The 21,806-nt window shown below is 39.9% G+C and overlaps 1 protein-coding gene across 2 annotated transcripts in view; it reads right to left on the reverse strand.

Annotated features, from left to right (window-relative positions):
* The window catches only part of PRKG1 (protein kinase cGMP-dependent 1), a 652,365-nt gene that overhangs the window by 548,086 nt on the left and 82,473 nt on the right, over positions 1-21,806 (reverse strand). The window lies entirely within an intron of this gene.

Genomic DNA, 21,806 nt, shown 5'->3' on the forward strand with positions numbered 1-21,806 from the left:
TAAGGCCCCATTACACATGACACTAAATATCACTGGGGACCAAATCAGGTCTCCCCCCCCCCATTAGTAGCAGGCATAAGGAGGGGGTTGATTTTCACTAGGGCCACCCTTTCCTTCCCTGCTGCTGTCCTGATGAAAGCAAGGTGAAAACAGCCATAAATGAAAATCCTACTTCTCTGCCCTTTCTGAAAATATCATTAGTGGTGTGAGAGCCTGCTATGGAGAAGACCATGTCACTGCTCTTTCCCATGTCAGCATCACCCTTGCAAGGAACTAAAACAGCACTGGCAAGGGAAGGAGGCATAGTGCAGACTATTCCCAAAGGAACTCTTACTTTTGACACTATCTTCTTGAGCTTTGGGAAGGGTGACACTGCAGTGGCTTCCATGCCACAAAAAAGCCAAGAGGAGCCCACAGCAGCTGCAGCTGCTGGAAAACAGTCGTGTAAAAGGGGGCAAGGCAAAAAGAAAAACAATCTCATTGAAGCAAAAACATAGAAAGCTTCCTTATGCTCAGTTAGAATATTTATTCTTCCAGCCCACAAACTGATGGCCTCTAGAAATTGTTGAACTACAACTCCCATCTTTCTTGGTCATGCTGGTTGGGACTGATGGGAGTTGAAGCCCAAAACTTCTGAAGGTTTGTGAGGGGTGACTAACAGTGACTCACTCTCCAGATGTTCAGGCATATGATTATCACATCATCTGCTACTTGATTCTTTTAGCTAGAGATGGCAGGAACTGAACATGGGGCCTTTTGCATGCAATGCATGATGTAATCTACAACTGAGGGAAAGTCACCCCAGCATGTTTCTGCAAAAAACAATCCAGGAAAAGGGTGGGGCATCCATCTCCCCCAGCCATGGTTTTAATCTCTATAAGGGTGCCCACCTCCCTTTTTAATAACATTAGGTTAGTGAACTTTTCTGTCTGGGCATTTTCCAGCCATCTAAAATGGATATTCCATATATAGTTTTCTGACAGCAGTAAAAGTATTTGCTGCATTCCAATTCTGTTTGGAATTCAACCTCAGAGGCTTCTCCCCACCTAACATTTGTTTTTTTTCCAGTCGGGTGGATTTGACACAAATTCTTCTCTAGGGTTAGAACTGATAAAAATACCAGTGATTAAACACTGGAGCCTTTCATTCCCTCTCGCCTTGCCAGGCCCAACACCAGCCTCAGTTTATATCTGTGCAACCCCACTGAGAATGTGGCACTATGTACTGTAGCTTGTTTAAAGCACACACAGAGAGACAAAACATTAAACCTTGTTTGAAAATTTGGTCTTTCAGGATTCTCTGAGGCTCTTTTCTATGAAAGGACAACATGCAGCCCCAAATTTAAAAGCATTTTCCATTCACAGCACAGATTTTGCTCTCTGACACTCTTGCCTCACTGTTAGCTCTTCGTCTTGAAATTGCCTTAGGCTGCAATCTTATATATACTTACCTGGAAGTAAATTCTATTGACCTCAATAGAGCTTATTTCTGAGTAGACATGAATAAGATTGCACTGTTTCTTTTTATCCAAATCTCTCACGTGCATATATAAGCTAAAGAAAATTTCTGAAACTTCTTGAACAAGTAACATAATCTGGAACAGGTTTTCCTGTGTTGTGAATTGTGTTTAGTGCTAATACATTTGCATCTCCTTTAACATTTCACAGATGGAAATAGTCGCACACCAGCATACTTGCAACAGCCCTATTCTAACACCATGGATTGCTGCCGGAGAACTCCCACGCACACTATTACACATTGTAGAAGGTTCTTCTGTGCTGTGTTCATTTACTCTGCAACAGACTGTTCTGCACTGGCTTGCTTCCTCATCACAGTTTCCTTATTTGTTTGTTTAGACTTACTTTTGAGGCCCCTGGAGCTTAAGGTTGCTGGGTTGTTGTTTTTAAGTTAAAGAACACTTAATCTCACAATGAATCTGGCTGCAGCTATTATACTCTTAGGCTTGCCCTAACTTTTCCAAATGGTGAGAAATTCTAGGGGTGCAGTGCTTACTCAGGTTTTGTTTCCTCTGGGGAAAAAAGTCACTGGGGAGCATAACAGGGATTTATAATGTGCAGCTGGAAAAATGTTAGGTGTTTGATTATATAAAGTACAAACACTAGGGGAAACAAAGGTGTGAACTATCTCCAGCCAAGAGCCCAATACATCCCACTGTTCCACAGTAAGACAGGGACTTCAACCAGCTCACTTGCTCATATGGACTGCTTTAATATGAATCCTCATCAAGCCTCATTCTTAAACCTTCACCCTTATGTAAGTCAGACAATGAACTGACAAAACAAAGCTGATAGTTGCATGAAATGTTTTGATTCCATTCCCCCCCACCATAATTATAACTTATGAACTGAAAACACCACATACTCAGTTCTCGCAACTAGCAATGAGCTATATGTTACACTATTTCAATTATTGATTTTTGCAAAACTACTGTGAAATACTCCTCAAAAGATCTTTGACATGTTTTATTTCCCCCTCCACAGAGCGGCTTGCCTCCTTCAGCCCCAACCACATAATTTTGGTCTGAGCAGAATCCAAGTACATAGCCATAATAATAATTTAGTGTCAATCCAAATCCAAATATACTCATATTTCTTTGACAGATGACCATGATTTCACTTTTAACTGATCCATTACATCTCAAAATGTTACTTCTCTCTATGAAATGTCAGCTGATCATTTCTTTTCTATGTTATGTATGCATTGTTCTGTAGTTTAGACACTTGAAACTTTTTTTTTTAATTAAAAAAAAGGGAACGCTGACTATTTCCAAGGACACATTCACATTAAGAATACAATGTGGTCCTGCTAGTTCATGCATAGAGTTGTAATTTGCAATTTCTGCAACCATGGCAGCACACATTTCCTGCAATTGTTATAGGAATTGTTCCTGGGATTCAGAGCCATACTGTGACTGTGGACCACCATATGTGTATCTCTAGACTTAGCATGTGTGTTCTCCTGAGGTCATTGGATACTGGAGCCTGCAACATTAACACACAATATTTAAAACAGATTTAAACAACAATATCAGTTCCAACCAATCTAAAGGTGTTATACCATCTGCCAAACACAGGAACCGACATCTGTATTGCCTTCTACACCTCAAGTGGGTGAGACCTGAACACATAAGACTCACTAGCTTGGGTCCTACCCACAGACTCTGAGGCTCCCATTCAAGGATCAGAAACCCTCATACTAGCTAGTTACATCCCAGATCAAACATTATAATCCTCACATGGATATGTTCTGAGATGCAATCCATAAATAATTTACAGTGGGAGAAATTGACATTTCCTCTTTTCTTAAGTCTTTCTGGCCTGAGAAGTCTCCTCTTTATTTCGATTGTGGCTCCAATAAATTGAGATATTAGTCCATTTTGTGCTATCTTAGTCAGACCTCTGCTCCTAATAGCGTGAGATAATGTATCAGCAAAGCATTGCTTGAAAGGATTCACAATAAATGGAAATGTACGCAGATTTCTTATCTTTTAGGTTGTGACAGATGCATATTTATTGTCTTACTGAGCATTTAAAAAAAAAATCAATATGAGAACCTTTTATGCTACTCTGATATTCATAGTTAAAATATTCATTAGCCTTTTCCTGAACTATAAAGAGACAGCTGCATTCAGACACAAAGTAGCTTGGAACTTTGAATGTGAATGACATGTGCCCCACCCACGATTTTATACAGTGTTTAATTCAAGGCACTTTCTTGTGCGTCATCTGCTGATTCTGTGAAGTGTTGGCTCCTAGACAGCTAGCTAGCAACACAGTAGCATAGTGTAGCATCATGATCACAAAGCCCCATTTTTTCACAAAGGCACACTAGCACAAGCAAATCTTATGCACGAATGCACCCACCCACCCACCAAAGAGAAGTGTTTGTTCTACTGTGAACATACTGGTCATTCTACAGAACTTACATATTGGATCAGAAAATGGTTGTTCGTGCATAAATAATATGCAAGGAACAGTGAAATAAACACAGCTGATTGTAACCAATTATTGGAATACAAAGGACTATGATAGCACAGCACTAACAATACCTGAAATAAATAGCTATATGAAGGTTACTTAAAGTTCATTAGATTTACACTTGAAATAGTGGGAAACAGTAACCCAGGCTAATAAAAACAGCAGGCTTATTTAGGACTATAAGCAGATCAGGTACTCTAAGAGGAAATAAATTTGTAGAGCTAAAGGATGGAAAGCCCAAGACTTGACCTTAACAACATCATAGGAACTATAATTTATTGATTGTAACAGTAACATATTGCAGAACACTTTTTATCAAGATGTCCAAAGGCTCACATTCACTACCCATTTTATCCACTAACCATTCCATCCACTTCATTCAAATGTAAAATGAGTAGATGATTTATTCCCATCCTAGCAACCAGAGATTAACAGAAGCAGGGGAAGAAACTAGTAAAATAATGCCATTGCTAAACATGTTTGTGAAACATTGAAGTACCATATGGCCAAAAGCTTATTTCAGTTTGCTCTCTTTTTAAAAAGTTTTTAGTTTTTCACATTGTAGTCTCATTATTTGTATTAAATAGAAAACTAAACTTTAGGCAGGCTTTGGCTTGGATTTCCCATCATGCATAGGCTAATTTTTATGTTACATGGGAGTGGAAGAGTGGTTGTTGTTAAAAGTTTTGCATTTTCTTCATGTTTAATCACTCAGAGCTTCAAACCCCCGAATCTAACCTTTATTTATTAACAAAATGTGATTTTGTTGGTGACTAAATGTAACCTAGCAAGACCTTGTTATCCTGAGAATAATTCTTGTTTGCTATATCTATGTGTCATAGCAAAAAACTTGTATGTGTAACAGTGCATATGCACAAATATCTTCCAACATTACCTCCCCTAATAAAATGAAATATGTTTAGGTCTCAACTGATTCAATCGTAAATAAAACACAAGTCTTTTCCAGAGCTGAATGACCCTCTTTTGGCCTCCTTTGAGATTTGCAAGTAAAATCAAAGATGTTTTCTGAAATGCAAATTGTACTTTCCTATGATGTATCAACAGATGGCTTTCATTCATCCTTACAGACTAATTTCCAATGGACCAAGTTTTGTGTCTAAAATCTAACAATGCTAGCACTAAAGAATTAGATTTAAAAAAAAAAAAAAACAGCATCAGAAGGACATTTGGCTTGACTGTTTTCTTGCATATGTGTACACAGATGTAAGATACAAAATATGGCATGTGTATACCATTACACATGTAATTCACAAGTACATGTTTTGTTACGCATACATGTTTTAGAAAGCACCACATGTCTTTGTAAGGCAAATTATGTGCTCTGTCAATTTTCACACGTGTCTGTGCATCTAGGGTTTACAACTTTTTACTGTGACATCTCTGCAGCGAAAAATGTAATATGCAAAATTGCTCTTTACATGCTTCCTTATTAATGAGCTCACAGAGAAATAGTCACACAGCACACTTTAGCCAAGTTGACCCAGGGTTGCAGTCAGTGAAGTTTTCCTGTTTGCACAAGGACTTCTACTTGTACAGCAGAACCTCCTCAACCTCTCCTTCTCCTGTGCACACTAACTCTGTGAGAAGTATTTCACCAACCCTCCAGAGCAGATTTGTGAGTGGGGATGAGCAAGAAAGAGAGGAGAGGGAGGGGAAGTTCTGCTGTGCAATTGGAAGTCCTAGTGTAAATGGGAAAGCTTCATTAGATACAACCCATATACACTTTCTCTGGCACTAAGGCTGCAATCTTTAGCATAGTTACTGGAAAACTCAGTGAACTTATTTCCACACTAGGTGACTATTACATAATTGCCATTCACTGCTCTGCACTGGTTTTTATGGGGTATCTATATATTATCATCAAAACAGTGTCCTCTGTTTTCCCCACACTCTTTCCATCTTTTCTCAGGTGGCAGAAGTCAAACTTTTGCAAGGAAGGAGACAACAACACAGTCTCCACAGATGCGGGCAAGAAAAGGCACAAACTGAGGTACATGTACTGATCTTCACTATAGGGACAGGCATTGTGCAACTGTTATGGGGATCATTTTGGCATATTAACTGCTGCATGGAACCTCAATTTTAATTATACTTCCAGCTGATAGTGAGAAGAGCAAACTTCTTCAAAGCCTTAGATGTCCCTAGTGTAGCTGACTAAATAAGCATGTATCGCTACTATCCTGTGAGCAATTATTTAAGATTAAGCTCCACTGAACTCAATGGGAGTTACTTCTGAGGAAACACATATAACTGAGATTAACTCTCTGTCAAATTGTCAAATAGAAAATGGGCATTAATTGGTTCACCATCTAGTACCAATAATACAAACAATACTAGCAATCTTTGCCACCATACAGTTTCACAGTCCATCTTCAGCTTGTTCTGTCTCTTCCCTTTGCTGGAAAGAGCCCTGGAACATGAACTTTGACTTCAACTGCTGCACAAACACCCATGTATAATGTAATGTAAGTGTAAGCCACTTTGGTAGTCAATCTGACTCTAAATATAATACAAACAAGCATAAAATATCATAACCAGGAATAATTTGTAACATTTGTAACATTTTCTGAAATATGTGCTTCTTTCCTTTATGCAGGACCTTCTAAAATAATATATGATCAAAACCTTTTTCAACCTGAGAGCCACATTTCCCCATGAGCAACTTTCTAGGGGCCACATACTAGTGGTGGGTGGGACTAGATGTGAATGTAGGCAGAGCAACTGAAGTGAAACTTGTCCAGTAGGTTACATTCCAACCATGCAAAAGACAGAATTTTCTACACACACACACACACACACACACACACACACAGTTCTCCATCCTGCTTCTAGGCAAGCAGCGGGCATTATCACAGTTAAAGAGCAGTTTAAGGTGTGGCCTGTGAGAGACTGTTTAGCCTGTGAAGAGTCAATATCTGAATGACACAAGGTTACCCATGTCTTCTGTATGATAACAATAGCACCTGCCATGGGAGATATGTCGTGGAACAGAGACAGTGCTTTTTTCTGGGGGGATGCAGAGGTACGCATAACCCTAAACATTTTGTGAATCTAAGTTTGGCCTCACTGAAGGGCAATATTTCAATATGACTAGGAATATGAGAGTACCCCCAAACATTTTTTTTAGAAAAAAGCACTGAACAGACACATACAATTGGGGAAAGTGCTACAATACAAAATTACAGGAAAATATTTTTAAAAAATCATAGGGTTGTGTGGATCCATTTAGAAGATGCTGTTTTGTTTCCATACTTCTGACTCTTAATTGCTTTTCTCACATCAACTCCTTCCTCTAGGTATCTTCTTTCTTTTCTGCCAGTTCCTACCCTCAGACAAAGATTAACAGGTGCATTTTTTCTCTGTGCATTTATATATGTACAAAACTGTTTATTTTATTCTCCAAAGTCATCAGAATCGCAACCATTGACCATCCCCTCCACTTTCCACTGCTAGATATACAGTATATAATCCTGCTCCTGGGCATACTCCATTTCCACAGTGACACTGGGATCTAGCATTAGGTAACTGTACCAGCAGTGAAAATTAAAAAGATTAAAAAATACGCTACCTAAGAAAACTATCAACAAAAGAGGCTCAGACAGGGGATGGTGGGGAATTTACATTTACACTGACCGTAGATAAACACCTTTCCTAGATCTATAGCGATCAACTTCTTGTGCTTCGGAGTGGTAAATCAAGAGGTAATCAATTTATGAAATTCTTGTTTGCTTCAAAAAAAGAAAATCTCTCAAAGTGGTTTGCAAACAACAACAACAACAACAAACCAACCCAAGAAAAATCAAGGAAAAAATTACAGTCATACTTTAACTCATAACAAAAGTTAAAATACTAGAATGCATTAAAATCACCTCCACTTTCCAAGCATTTACCAAAACACAGAAGCAAAAAAAAGGACAAGAAGGCCATTATCAGAAGCAATCACTGTCCTAAGGTCCTCTACCTATGAAGCACAATTGGCCCACTTGACCCAGGTTTGGTCGCAGTGGCCTAGAGCATGCAAAGAGTGAGGCTGGCTCAGCTGCACTACACTGAGGTGACTTGCTTCAGATGACCCAAGCAACAAGCTTTACGGGAAGAAACATGTTTTATTAATGTTCATTCTATTTATATTTAAATATCTCTGCTGCTTTTCTAACGCAGGATATGCTTCAGGATATTACTGAGGGGCATCCTGCCTGATTGCAAATGGGACACAAGTAAAATGCAAGGTAATTCAAATCACAAAATAGCCTGCTGTAAGGTTCTCTTAAATTCACCAGGGAAGACAAGTATCAGATTTCTTCAATATGTTGTTGTTTCAGGGAATAGTTTTAGCTCTGAACTGTGCTAGCTGCCTTGCACATAACTCCCAGCTGCAGTTAAATATAAATAAACCTTCCAGAGGGTTTCCCACCAAAAAACATACCAAAATTCTTAAAGGGATAGAACTTTCTTTTTCTTTCCTTTTTAAAGTAACGCTAAAAATCAGTAACAAACAACAGTACAAGGTAATATCAGCACACAACAACTTTCAATAAGTGTGTCTTGCTTTCTTCTGGCTTTGTTTAAAAATTGTATTAGTTTCTGATGCCTGTTTGCTCATATTTTTCTTTTAAAGGGATTTGGGGAGCTTTCTCCCTCCAAAACATACCAAACCACAGTCTCCCACACACTAGTTACACAAAAGAGGTTCTTTTCCCTCACAACCCTTTCAGGGAGAGCACTTCATAATTTTATACTTCTCGGGTGCATTCCTTTGAACTTAACTAGCACTACTAACTTTGTTTAATTGCCAGTTTAATACTTAGAAAATTGCCTTCTGATTTTCAATGTGCAGTAATTAACGGTTGAATAGATGGTGTGCTCACAGTTGTCTTGAACCTAAATAATTCTCTCACATCTATTAAAAATGACTATAATAATGAAGGGCATTTCTTATGCTTTCTGTGCCTTTTTTTTTTTTTTTTACCAGACCAAGCCGCTTCACATCAATGTGCCTAGCATAATAAGCATACTACTATAACAGCTTAAATGTTTGGCAGTCGCATGGATTCTGTGAGAGAAGCTCAACCATTTCCATAAACTACACAACATGACAAAGCACTCCAGCACAAAAATAATATATGGGGAAAGATACCTTCTTATTCGGGACTGGCCCAAGACATTTTGCTGCCCAAGGTGAGGGGCAAAATGACAACTCCCTCCAAGCCACGTAGGGAAGCTAAGACCGGCAGTCGAATCTTACTTCAGTACTGGTGATGGGATAATATGCTTCACTGCACCTGAGGGCAACAGCCCAGCCACACCTGTGCTAAGCATTTAAAGCACTATCATCTCATTTTAAACAGTCCTGGCTTCTCCCAAGGAATCCTGGGAACTGTTGTCTGTTAAGGATGCTGGGAGCTGTTTAGGACACAGCTGGCTATCACAAGAGTGGTTTAAAAAGTTCATCCCTCTTCCCAAGGAACTCTGGGAAATACAGCTCTGTGAAGATCTAACAACTCTCAGCACCCTAACAAACCAAAGTTCCCAGGATTCCTTGGGGAAAAGCACAATCAACTGTTCAAAGTAGTATGATATTATTTTAAATTTATAAGCTTTGATGGGGCCTTTGGGGATGCAGGGCATGTCAGTCCAGTCCACTCCCCACAGCTGCATCAGTCTGCCTAATGGTGGGGTTGGGCCTGTTTATATTTGCTGCATACTAGGCCAGCTTCAGGGACACGGGTGGCACTGTGGGTTAAACCACAGAGCCTAGGACTTGCCGATCAGAAGGTCGGCGGCTCAAATCCCTGCGACGGGGTGAGCTCCCGTTGCTCGGTCCCTGCTCCTGCCAACCTAGCAGTTCAAAAGCACGTCAAAGTGCAAGTAGATAAATAGGTACCGCTTCAGCAGGAAGGTAAACGGCGTTTCCGTGCGCTGCTCTGGTTCGCCAGAAGCGGCTTAGTCATGCTGACCACATGACCCGAAAGCTGTACGCCAGCTCCCTTGGCCAATAAAGCGAGATGAGCGCCGCAACCCCAGAGTCGGCCACGACTGGACCTAATAGTCAGGGGTCCCTTTACCTTTACCTTTACCTTGGGCCAGCTTCAGAATTCCAATAGCAGATACCGCAAAATAATAGTATTTTTTTTTTTAAAAAAAAAAAGAGAGAACAATGAACTGTACCTACTGGCACAAAGCTTCCTAAAGGAATAGTCTGTGCATTTGGTTTCTTAGCACCGTATTGAAACAATATAGTTTTAATTTAGCCCTGCTCAGACAGTGACCCTCCCTTTTACACACACAACACCTTGACAAAATTACTGTTCTTATAGTCCCAGGGAGGCAGCAACAAGAGGTTTATTGAGTCCTTGGAGGACTTGATTTGCATTTGGCGTAGTGGCTCAGAAATGTCACAGGCCTGTTTTAATACTTTTAGAGAGCAGAAGTTAGGCCCCCTAATTTCAGTAAGACTTAGAGCCACTCTAGATGTCTTTTTTATTGTGCATTCATGATTATTTGTGCTCATAATGCTACCAGGGTAGTCATGCACAATCCCACTTTCAATAGAGTTTGCAGCTGCAAAATTTTTGGGGTGGTCACACTTCATTTCTAATCAGTGCATACCCCATAACTTCCTCCTGAAATCCTGTAACATTTTATACCATAAATCTGGTTTATTTTTGCATCACTTTTGTTGCACTATAGCCCCTCCAGACAGCAATAATGTAGTAGTAACGTTGGGGAAGCAATGCAGAGCAAATTAGAACAGAATAAATCCACCCCAAATGTACTATTATTGTGTTAAAAACATATTGTGAAATACACCTGGACATGAGTCTAGAAGTTCCCTAGAAGGTGTGCTTAGGATTACAAGCTTATACTGTAGGTATTATCAAAAACCAGAGTTAAGTGAACAATATTTTGGCTTTCAACTAAACAAATCCTTCTTGGTGGTTCTTGTGGATTTCTGTTTTGTCATAGGCACCAAACTCTGATCACAGCCCAGTCAATTCTGACAGCTCATGTAAATATAATATTGTTGAGCAACAATGGACTTTAAAAGGGTAGGCAGCTGTGGAGCAAACTTCAGTCTGACAATCAATTGTAATTATTGCTTATTATAAATACAGGGCAAATTAAAATTATCTAGCTACAGATAATTTTGAGACTAATTTCCATGAGTTTGTTTTCAGATGTCACAGGCCTAGCTGTGATACTGATTACATTGACCCACATTGCAACATAACGTGCCAAGGGAGCAATTCACGGTCGGTACTTCCTTGCACATGCTACAGTATTCCATATACAGCAGCATCCCTTATGATACATTATGGATCTGGGTGACACAACCAGCCCCCTGCCCCCAATTGTGGTGCTTTCCTGAATTTGGGTTAGTGCCTGCCAGTGTGCTGATTACTAAGATCACATCTACACCAAATATTACGGGGCTTCTGCAGCAAGGCCTTTAAATGTGGCTGAGGCATTATTGCTCTTGTACAATCAGCTGGAAGTGAAATTAAAATGATGGTCCCACACAACACTTACAATGCAATCCTATGCACATTTACTCAGAAGTTCTGTGGGGCTTGCTATCAGGAAAAGGTACACACAGGAATGCAGCTTTAAAGAGCATTATTTTTTCCTGCTAAATATCTGCAACTACCTACTTTTCAAACATAATTATGTGTGAATCAAATAGAAGTGAACCTCTTGCCATATATATATATATATATATATATATATATATATATATGGAACAGTGTCCAGATATGGAGCTTCCTTTTCATTCTTCTTCATCATGCAGGACCACATGATGACCACTTGAATTTGGACATGGTACTGTACTTGGAGAAGGCATCCTAGCATGGCTTGCCTGGGTCCTGGTGACAGCAGAAACATGAATACTGCCCTGTCTATGAAATCTAGCAACAGGCAACTGCATCTAATACTGGAGTTCCGATGCCTACCCTCCTACACAAACTTGCAACCCTAGGTGACTTACTCTCTCCCATGAGGTCAGAGCTGACATGATAGAGAATCTAGTTGTACCTTTCTCCCTTTCCCATTAAAAAAATACTCAAGAAGCTCTCTCCTTTCTCAGAGAAATTTGGGGGTTTGGGGGTGGGGTGTTCGGATGGGACAATCATATTGTGAGATGTGGAAGAGGGCATAAAAACAATCTTAAACTGATGTAACAGTGATTCCCTCCCCCCCCCCCCGGAACTCTGGGAACTGTACTTTCAGGAGGGAGGAACTTTAGGTCCTTACCAAACTGCAATTCCCAGAATCCTGGCCTGACAGCAAAACTCCTCCTCCTCCTCCTCCTCCTCCTTCATAGTCTGCCCATCTGGCAAACTGTATAAAACTAATATAATTCATAATATAGAAGTGTGATTTCACAGCAATGCAGATGTAAATCTTACAACCTTTTAATGCTTTTTTTAAAAAAGGATCATTGCATCAAGATGCATTTCCCCAAAATATGAGGACAAAAAAGTTTTGTTTTATAGCTACAGTATTGTGTTTCCAGAAAGTGCATAATCTGTTCCTGTTTTCTTTTAATGCTCGAGACTAGCTTTAAGAAAAAGGAAAAAGTACTGTCTTGTATGGTTCCAAGTGAATATGGAATTAATTTTGTTCACAGTAACCACATATACTGTATTACAAATGTTCCTTGCTAATTTCCGCTAGAACCTCACTTTGCTCTGGGTTACTAAGCACCCAATTAGCCTTCATTCAAGTATTAACCTCATTTTAACAATTCTCTTAACAGCTGCACTAGTAACTACCCATGCTGGGTCAGGCACGATGTCAGTCACACTGGAACAATACCATGGAAACAGCTACCATTGACAGATGTAGTACTATAGGGTACAGAGAAGTGGGAAGAGAGGAAAATGTCAGGCTAGTGGAAGGACTTAAGGCTGTATTAAGGAATCCTCAGACCCATTAAAATCCAGGAATAAAAATACAGTTATACTCACTTGCTAAGCAAAGGAATTATAAATGGTATTGCAACCAACAGAAATCATAACAGGATGCAATCATTACCACCCTTTGCTTAGTTTAGGATGCTGCTATAATTACATCAGGGCTGCTTACACACTCTACCTTCGAAGTGCATTTCCCTCTTCCAAGAATTCTGGGCACTGAAGTTTGTAAAGCGTGTCCTCCCTAAAAGAGGGCATGTGTTGCGGTGAGACCTGGAGACTGACCTTCTTGTTGTGGGTGGGTATACTGGACAGCCACAACACCCTACTGGTAGGTCCCCCGTTGCTGGGTTTAATCTGGCCAATGGGGTGCTGTCTTAGTGGATCAAGGGACCTATAAATACCAATGCACATGACCCAGAGCTTCCTCTTTCAGCTTGTGCATCGGAACACCCGCCCACCTCTCCTTATATTTAGGGAATTTTGTGATTGACCTTGCTATGCCGTCGTGTGTCGTCTGTCATTGGGACAGGGGCACGGCAGGAATTTCCCCCACTTGGCTGATTGGCTGTTGCCATTTGGGTTTCGCCTACCGCATAGCAAATCGTCACAACTTGTAAGGTTGCGGATAGACACTTGTTCAGGTGATAGGGATGGAGGAATGGTCTCGCCATCCCTATGTGAAGGATATTCCGTTAAAGGAATCCAGGGACTCAACTTGCTTTGGTCAACCCCCAGGAGGGGGTTGTGCCCGTGCTTGAGTCCAGGGGAGCATTTGGGGAGTGGACATAGCTTGTACCCAGGCTTTCCACCTACCCCAGGTGTTCACCCTTGGCTGACCTATGACAGAGCTCTGGATCAGCGCTACCTGCAAAGGTGCAGGGAGCTAGTTGAACCAGAGCCTATGCAACCACTCACTTTCTGTAATCCATAAAGTTGTGGCCTAAATTCCACCAAAAACCAAACTAAAATATGAGTCAAATGTATTTTTATTTAGGGGGGAGGTCTCTGGGTCTGAACATGCAAAGGGTTTCTGAGAATTATAACTCTGTGAGGGATAAACGACAGTGCCCAGAATTCTTCGAGGGAAAGAATGTGCTTTGAACGTGCTTTAAAGGTACAGTTGTACTCAGTCAAGCACAAGCTATTCCTTTCACAACTGCAGCTCTGCACTGCACTGCAATAAAATGCAAGTTGTTACCTTAAGGATTGTTTCTGAGTAGGTCTACTTCTTTACCTTAACCATACTAATCATCACTATGGTCAGGGTGCATGGACTGAACTGCCACATTTTAATGTAAAAGGTTACATTATCTTTTGTAAAAGGGTGTATATTGAAATGCTTCAGAAATAAAGAGTACTGTCATTTCCTGCACAACTGTTCCTTAATCTTTACCTGTGTGTTTTCTGAGCCTGTTTGATCTCTAGATAAGTCACTTCAGCTGTAACAAGGTGTTCTGCACCCTCTGCAAACACTTAAGGCAGGCAGAGAAGATGAAAATAGACAGGTCAATGGGCTTTAGAAGCTTCCATGGATTACAGATGCCTTTCTAAAAACATATGCCAAATGGGAGAACGCCAGCAAATAATGCATAGCACAAAGTAAATTCCTACTGAATTCAATGGGTTTTACCCTCCAATAAGTGGGATTAGGGATTGCACCTAAATTCAGCAATTATTCAAACCCTGCTCCACAGTCACAATTTATGGCACAATTTAGAGCTGCTATACCAGACTGCATAAAGTGTGGGAGACAGAAAGGAAACAATTGCTATGTAGCTATAACAGCTTCAGACTGGCGTGCTCTGGTCCATGGGGTCACAAAGAGTGGGACATGACTAAACGACCTAAACAACAACAACAACAACAACAACAACCTTATTTGAACAAGGTGATGTCACCTGCAATGAGCATGCACAGGATACAAGTTGATACAAAGCAAAACTCCAGAGCACATGAAGCATAGCGTATGAGGAAAGCCTTATATGTAAGAGAGTCTATGGTAAAAGTCGGCTATTACTCCCTGCAAAAGTTTCTATCTCGGGACCTCTCATACGCACTCAGGAATTAAATTCTGTAATTGTACTTTATACTAACTGAGCCTGACAAGTATTTATTCTTCTAAATATCGCACTCAAGAGAAGTGTTCTCCTGCTATAATTAAATATAACATGTCTTACTGATGAATGCCAAGGCAAAGAAAAATCAAGTATCAAGAATAATAAACACAGGGGCAAACCTGAGCTTCATGTAGTATTTTTTTATTCAAATAGTTGCCTTTTTCATTCCATGTTATAATACTAAATATATAGATGAACTGATGTAGAAGATGAACATTCTGGTATAACAATAAAGCTTTCACTGCTGGCAGTTTAATGCATGAATTTACAATTTAAATTTACATCCATTGCACTCCAACAATTCACAGCTTGGATGCATCAAGTTAACTACTTAAAGTTCTCATATTGGTTAGGCAGTTGTTCATAATAATTTTACAGGAGTGCTTACACTTCATGTGCTCACAAATTACATGGCAGTATCTGGGCAGATTCATAAGCATTTACCTTCTGGGGGGCCCAGATAGTAGGATGAATACTTACCACATTATCCAGCTCATGCAGATGTATCCAGATCTTTCTTGAGTCTGTGATGGTTCTATGTTTCTGCATGTGGTCCATGGGTGCTATTCCAGAATTGCATGCATCTAACATTTAAAAGCCATATCTGTGTCTAATCTAAATGCATTAAAGTTGTAGACACTGGTTCTTGCATCTATAGCGTTCCTTTACCTAATTAGCCATTTTCTTTTCTGTGTTAGCCTCTGTGATGCTTTTGTGGGGTGCTATCATATCCCCCTCCATGACCTTTTTGCTTGCCTTAACAGAACAAGCTTTATCATTATCTGCTTGTAAGATAAATGGTCTGTTCCTCTGATCATTTTGGTTGCCTGGTCTCATGTGTTTCAGCATGAATGCCTCTTTCTTCAACCTTAATAATTTAGAGTGGGCACATTATTGAACGCACAATCTTAACAATGCCTGCTACAAGGATGTCAGTACTTTCCAAAGCTGTCCGTACTCAACAAAGCTGATATTCCAAAATGAGAATAATAGATGATGGGGGTCAGGTGCCAATTTAGACTGGGGAATGGTGCCATAAAAAGAGTTCTGTACCCCACCACCTCATGTTCTGGTTCTAATTTTCAGTTCATGTGGCCTGCTTTGCAGTAAATAATAAAAATGGTCACAATTTTCTCACGTCAGATGTGTTTTGGCCCATAGTGCAGTTCCATTTTTTGATCATCTCTGAAGACTTAATTTCTGTACTGGGGCATCAAAGACACTTAGGGGTTAATTTAACATTAGATAAAATCCTTATACTGATATCTTTTCCCTCTTCAATCATTTCCCACTGCTGAATGTCCCACCCAGTGACGCAAATGCTAATTATCTGTCCCCAGATGCATGACCTTGAACTCTACACTACTGAAGTTCAGCAGGTCTGTTACTTAAATTCAGTTCATTCTGTTTGATTTGTGGATTCTTCTCCATATGTGGGATATTTCTGATCCAGGGCTTTATTCAAAAAATTATCTAATTTTTTAAGCAAGCATATGATTACCTCCAAGTAGAAAAGGTACAGTGAGAACTGCTCCACTACCCAAGATCCTAGATTTTTGTTGCATCCAATATTTAGACACAGTTCCACTGAAAGAGCTTGATGAATCATGGAAAGGATAACTCCCACATAACATTCCCATGTGCCCGTGTTCATAAAATCACTTTCAAAAGTCTGTTGTAGTCTCTGACAACTACATCAGAAATATAAAATGTCTCCTCCTTTTTAATCACCTGAAAATAGGATCAGTATGTGCTCACTTCCTCCAGTAAATAAAATACAGTGGTACCTCGGGTTAAGAACTTAATCCGTTCTGGAGGTCCGTTCTTAACCTGAAACTCTTCTTAACCTGAGGTACCACTTTAGCGAATGGGGCCTCCTGCTGCCGCCGTGCTGCCAGAGCATGATTTCTGTTCTCATCCTGAAGCAAAGTTCTTAACCCGAAGTACTATTTCTGGGTTATTGGAGTCTGTAACCTGAAGCATCTGTAACCTGAAGCATCTGTAACCCGAGGTACCACTGTATTGCATAAAATAAACTGCAAGGATGATCCCATTCATAGCTCACCTGAAAACTGAATTTGGTTTCTTCCCACTGCTAAACTGCCACCAGTTGCAGAGATATCAGAGAGTTCCAATAAAAATGGAAACAGGATCAGAAACTGCCGGTGTTGCTTATTCATTCCATGTCCAGAACGGAATTCAATTCAGCAAATACTATTGGTATTACTGGTAAATGCCACTGTTGCTTTCAATCCACAAATTATATACAGTGGTACCTCTAGTTATGAACTTAATTCATTCCGGAGGTCTGTTCTTAACCTGAAACTGTTCTTAACTAGAGGCGTGCTTTCGCTAATGGGGCCTCTTGCTGCCACTGTGCCACCGGCACACGATTTCCATTCTCATCCTGGGGCAAAGTTCTCAACTCGAGGTAACACTTCCAGGTTAGCGGAGTTTGTAACCTGAAGGGTTTGTAACCTGAGGCGTTTGTAACTCGAGGTACCACTGTGTAATTGTTTATGTTCTCTCCACCCCATTTGTATTACCATATGTTTCCTTCATTGAAATGAATTGGGTGGAGAGAGAAAAAGACAATGTAATAATATAATGAATTGTGTAAATTACGGTATGTATTTTCAGCACAGTGGACAGAAATAGTGTAGTTTTTTAGCAGAAGATGAACTGCAACAGAACATAAACAGTGCTGCATGTGATGAATGCAGGGCAGAACAGAAAATGATCCCTACACTCAAACAGCATATAGCAGAAAACCACAAGCTGACAAGCTTGGTGTAGCATAGAGCAACGTACATAGCAAAGGTTCCAAATGCTAGTGATATATTTACTCACCAAGCTCGACAGAATTCTTCACAGTCAAGAGAAAATGCTTAAAAGAAAACACTATGTGCACCTATAGTTTTGCAGTTATCTTGGTAGAACATTGGCCATCCTGTAAGCAGTGCTAGCCCTGCCATGCAACTGGATGAAGGTACCTGCTTCAGGTGTGGCACCATGAAGAAGGATAGATGAAGAAAGGAACTGATGTTTGTATATTGCAGCAAGGTTTTTGTTTTCAGTGTTGGCCCAAGCAATAGGGAGATGCCATTTGGTCTCCACTTCAGGCAGCAAAATGGCTTAGGCCAGCACTGACTGAAAGTGCCATTTCATTCTTTCTTTGAGTGTAATCCAGTCTTTGTGCCCCAACCTTTAGTAGCGGCAGAAGAAGAGCGGTGCTTGTTGGTGCAGTGGAAGTCTGGTACATAATCCACCCAGTCCTTCTGTGTACTGATGACTCTCCTGAAAGTGGTGTATTTTTTGGAAGGGGAAAAAACAAAAAACAGGATGGCCTGGAATGTTATCTCTCTGAATGCCCTTTCATATCATCACTGAAAATGAAAGCTGATGTTTCACCTTGTGTGCCCTCCTCCAGCTTTAACATAGAGATCAAGTTACTTTCTGGAGGCTGAGCAACTGCATTTCCTGAAACCCAAGCTTCTTACACCTTGTGATGGAAAAAACTTCTTACACCTTGTGATGGAAAAAAGGGCAAGGAAGAGTAACAAAAAACATTTGAGTATGAAAAACGATTTAAAAATGTGAATTAAAAAGAATCAAGGGTGGAGGGGACATACTTGATGGATTTCCCTCTTTTTGATAAGTTAAAGTAAGATGGCTTTGTAATGGGGAAGAATGGCTGGAAGCCAGGGATTGGACTGCTTATTTTGCATCATGCCTGGTGCTTCCCTTGGCTGCTATGGGCATTTGCCAATAAGCAGTTTAGGACCAGTGAGAGGAATATTTAGTCATAGTGGAGGACCCACACAGGTTCCATCTGCCTCATCCAACATGCAGATACCACTGCCTAAATTTGGAGTGCAAAGTTGGAAGAATATGGGAGGTATGGGATAATCCCATGGAGAAGCAGGTTTCACCACTGTACAAATTAAGCTAATTGTGGGAACATGAGGTAGGGACATCAAGGCCAGAAAAAGAAAAGCGCATAAATATAAGATCAGAAATGCATCAAATCCAGCATGTGGGGAGCTGCTTTAACCAAAATGTATGAATTGGGAATAAATTGGTATTTGAGTAATTGTATTTATCGGGAAGCAATGGCTATTGTTATAATTGGGCTATTATTGGAAAACTAATAAAAATTTATTTCAAGGCAATGAGATAGCATGTTCCTACAACAGCTGGAAAGGAAGGGTGGCAGGAGCAGAGTAACAGCTTATTCAGAAGCACATTATCAACATTCCTATATTCTTGAAGAAGTTATTAGATGAGTTAATTTAAAATCTGTGATGCCTTTATGTAATGCTTCTTTAATGTGCCACAATATTACAATTTTGTTTAAGTATTAAAGAATATTTGCTTTGGAAAACAAAAACAAATGTGCATTATTAATGAACAATGACAACAAAATTTACAGTTGACGCAAGGGTAAGTTTTAACCAAGGCTTACAAAGGGAAAAAACAACCTTCATTTAACTGCTAGCCAAAGATATTTATGTAATACGTTCCTGGTCATTTATTTATTTATTAAGAGATTTCTCTACCGCCCATCACCAAAAATGGTCCCAATGTGGTTTACAAAAAGAAGAAGAAAGGGGGTTATTTAAAAATGTAATACATAACAAAAATATTAAATATAAGGTGCAAGTCTCATACATTACATGAATAATATAATTAAAAGCACTATAAGATAACCCATCAACCACTAAAAGTCTGGTGAAAAATGTACTGTTCCTATTTCTTATGATTAATAGTGATATATATCTTTCTTACAGCATATTGAACTGGTCCCTAATGGGTTGTATAAGATATTATAGAGCTGCCACTTCACTAGTGGAAACAAGCTATTTTTGGTGAGGTTGGAACATACAGACCAGGAGGAGACCCCAGGAACTCCCACTACAACCATGGAAAACTCCAAAGGCATAAATGCTTCTGTGGTGGTAAAAGGCAAAAAAAAAAAAAAAAAAAAAGTTGTGTTGAGAGCTGACCAGATCTCACTGGAGCACTGGATCTGCAAGATCCAAAGCCCCCTCGTTCTTTTGAAGGGTGAAAGAAGAGTTGAAAAGTCTACCTTCCCCAGAGCTGGCACAATTATCAGGGTCAATGGAAGAGAGGAGGAGGTGGGAGTCCAAATAGGAGGAAATGGAAAATGTACACACACACATATACACACACCAGGTCACCGCCCCCTGCCTAACACAAGCTGGTTGTTTCTCTGCCACAGAATCTCTCCTCCACTGCCACTTTAGGATTGCTTTGATACAGCACAATCCTATGCTTCTACTGAGAAATAAGCCTCATTGATTACAACAAACCAAAAGATTTCAAGATTGGAATTCTGCTACATTGCATTGGGGCCAGACATGAGAAAATATTTTTAAAATGCTGAATATATAAGCAAATATAACCAAGGCCATCACCCTCACCAAAGCAAGGAGAAGAGCTGCTATTACGATCCGGGTCTGCTCTTAAAGAGATAGGTCATGCATGCTACAATTGATTACCATTCATTTCTCTTAAGCCCTCCCTGGGAATGTGGCAGCCCCACCTACACAGATGTCTCAGGCAGAGATGATAAATTATAGACAAGAGGTCAGCAGGGAATGCTGCTGTTGTCTATCTGAAGTAAAGGTGCTTAGATCCACAGATCAAATGGGTCAATATTCAGAAATGTACGACCATTTATAATGGCGGAAAGAAAGAAAAACACTAGCAGAATCTGTTGGCTCAAAGTCACACAGAAGTCTTAAGGGGGGGGAGGCAGTTCTATCTCCCTGAAATTATATGTGGTTTTCATGCTGTCGCAGATGGACCCTCAAGAGTTTCAGGTGAAGATGAAATTGTTAAATAAGTAAAAATCCAAAAGGCTCCAGGCTAGTTTTGAAAAACCTCCTACCCTAATGATCAATGCTGTGTACAACTTGCAGAGCACAAACAGCAGTGAAGTCATAAGAGAAAAATGGAAATCCATACCATTTTATGTATTATTTATCCAAAGTTTTGGTCTTTTTCATCTTCTCTTCAGACATTATTTCCCTCCAGTGATAAATGTGTAAAGACCAATAGCAGAAATGATTTCAAGTCCCCGAGGGAGAAATGCTCTGTCACTGCAACTGCATATATATATATATATATATATGCAGGTTTTGGTGTCCTCGGGTGTCTTCCCGTGTAAAAGTTGGGGTGTCTAGGCGACGTTTCGACGAGGTCTCACTCGTCATCTTCAGGCTGGTGCTTTACAGCCTGAAGATGACGAGTGAGACCTCGTCGAAACGTCGCCTAGACACCCCAACTTTTACACGGGAAGACACCCGAGGACACCAAAACCTGCATTCCTGTACCCGTGAAAATCTACGAAAGCATATATATATATATATATATATATATATATATATATGCATACACACACACACACACATACATATATATATATATATATATATATATATATATATATGGCAGAAGTGAATGTCTTCCTTAATATTGTGCAGAAATATTGTGCTTTACTTCAGTTTCACACTTTTATGTTTGTGTGATAATCATCCACCTTTTCTCCAAGCTAGATTCAAGTCACATTTGTCAGCAGCTATATACAAAAAAGGGTGATATCTCTAGAGAAATGTGAACAAAAAATGGAAGGTCCTAGCAAAATTCTAGGCTTGAAGCCAAAGTATACATGCATAATCACATCCTTTTATTATGTAAAAATTTAATTTAGCTCACCACTGCGGACA

The sequence above is a fragment of the Podarcis erhardii genome (genome assembly GCF_964252035.2).
Source record: "Podarcis erhardii genome assembly, chromosome: 5".
Taxonomy (NCBI): domain Eukaryota; kingdom Metazoa; phylum Chordata; class Lepidosauria; order Squamata; family Lacertidae; genus Podarcis; species Podarcis erhardii.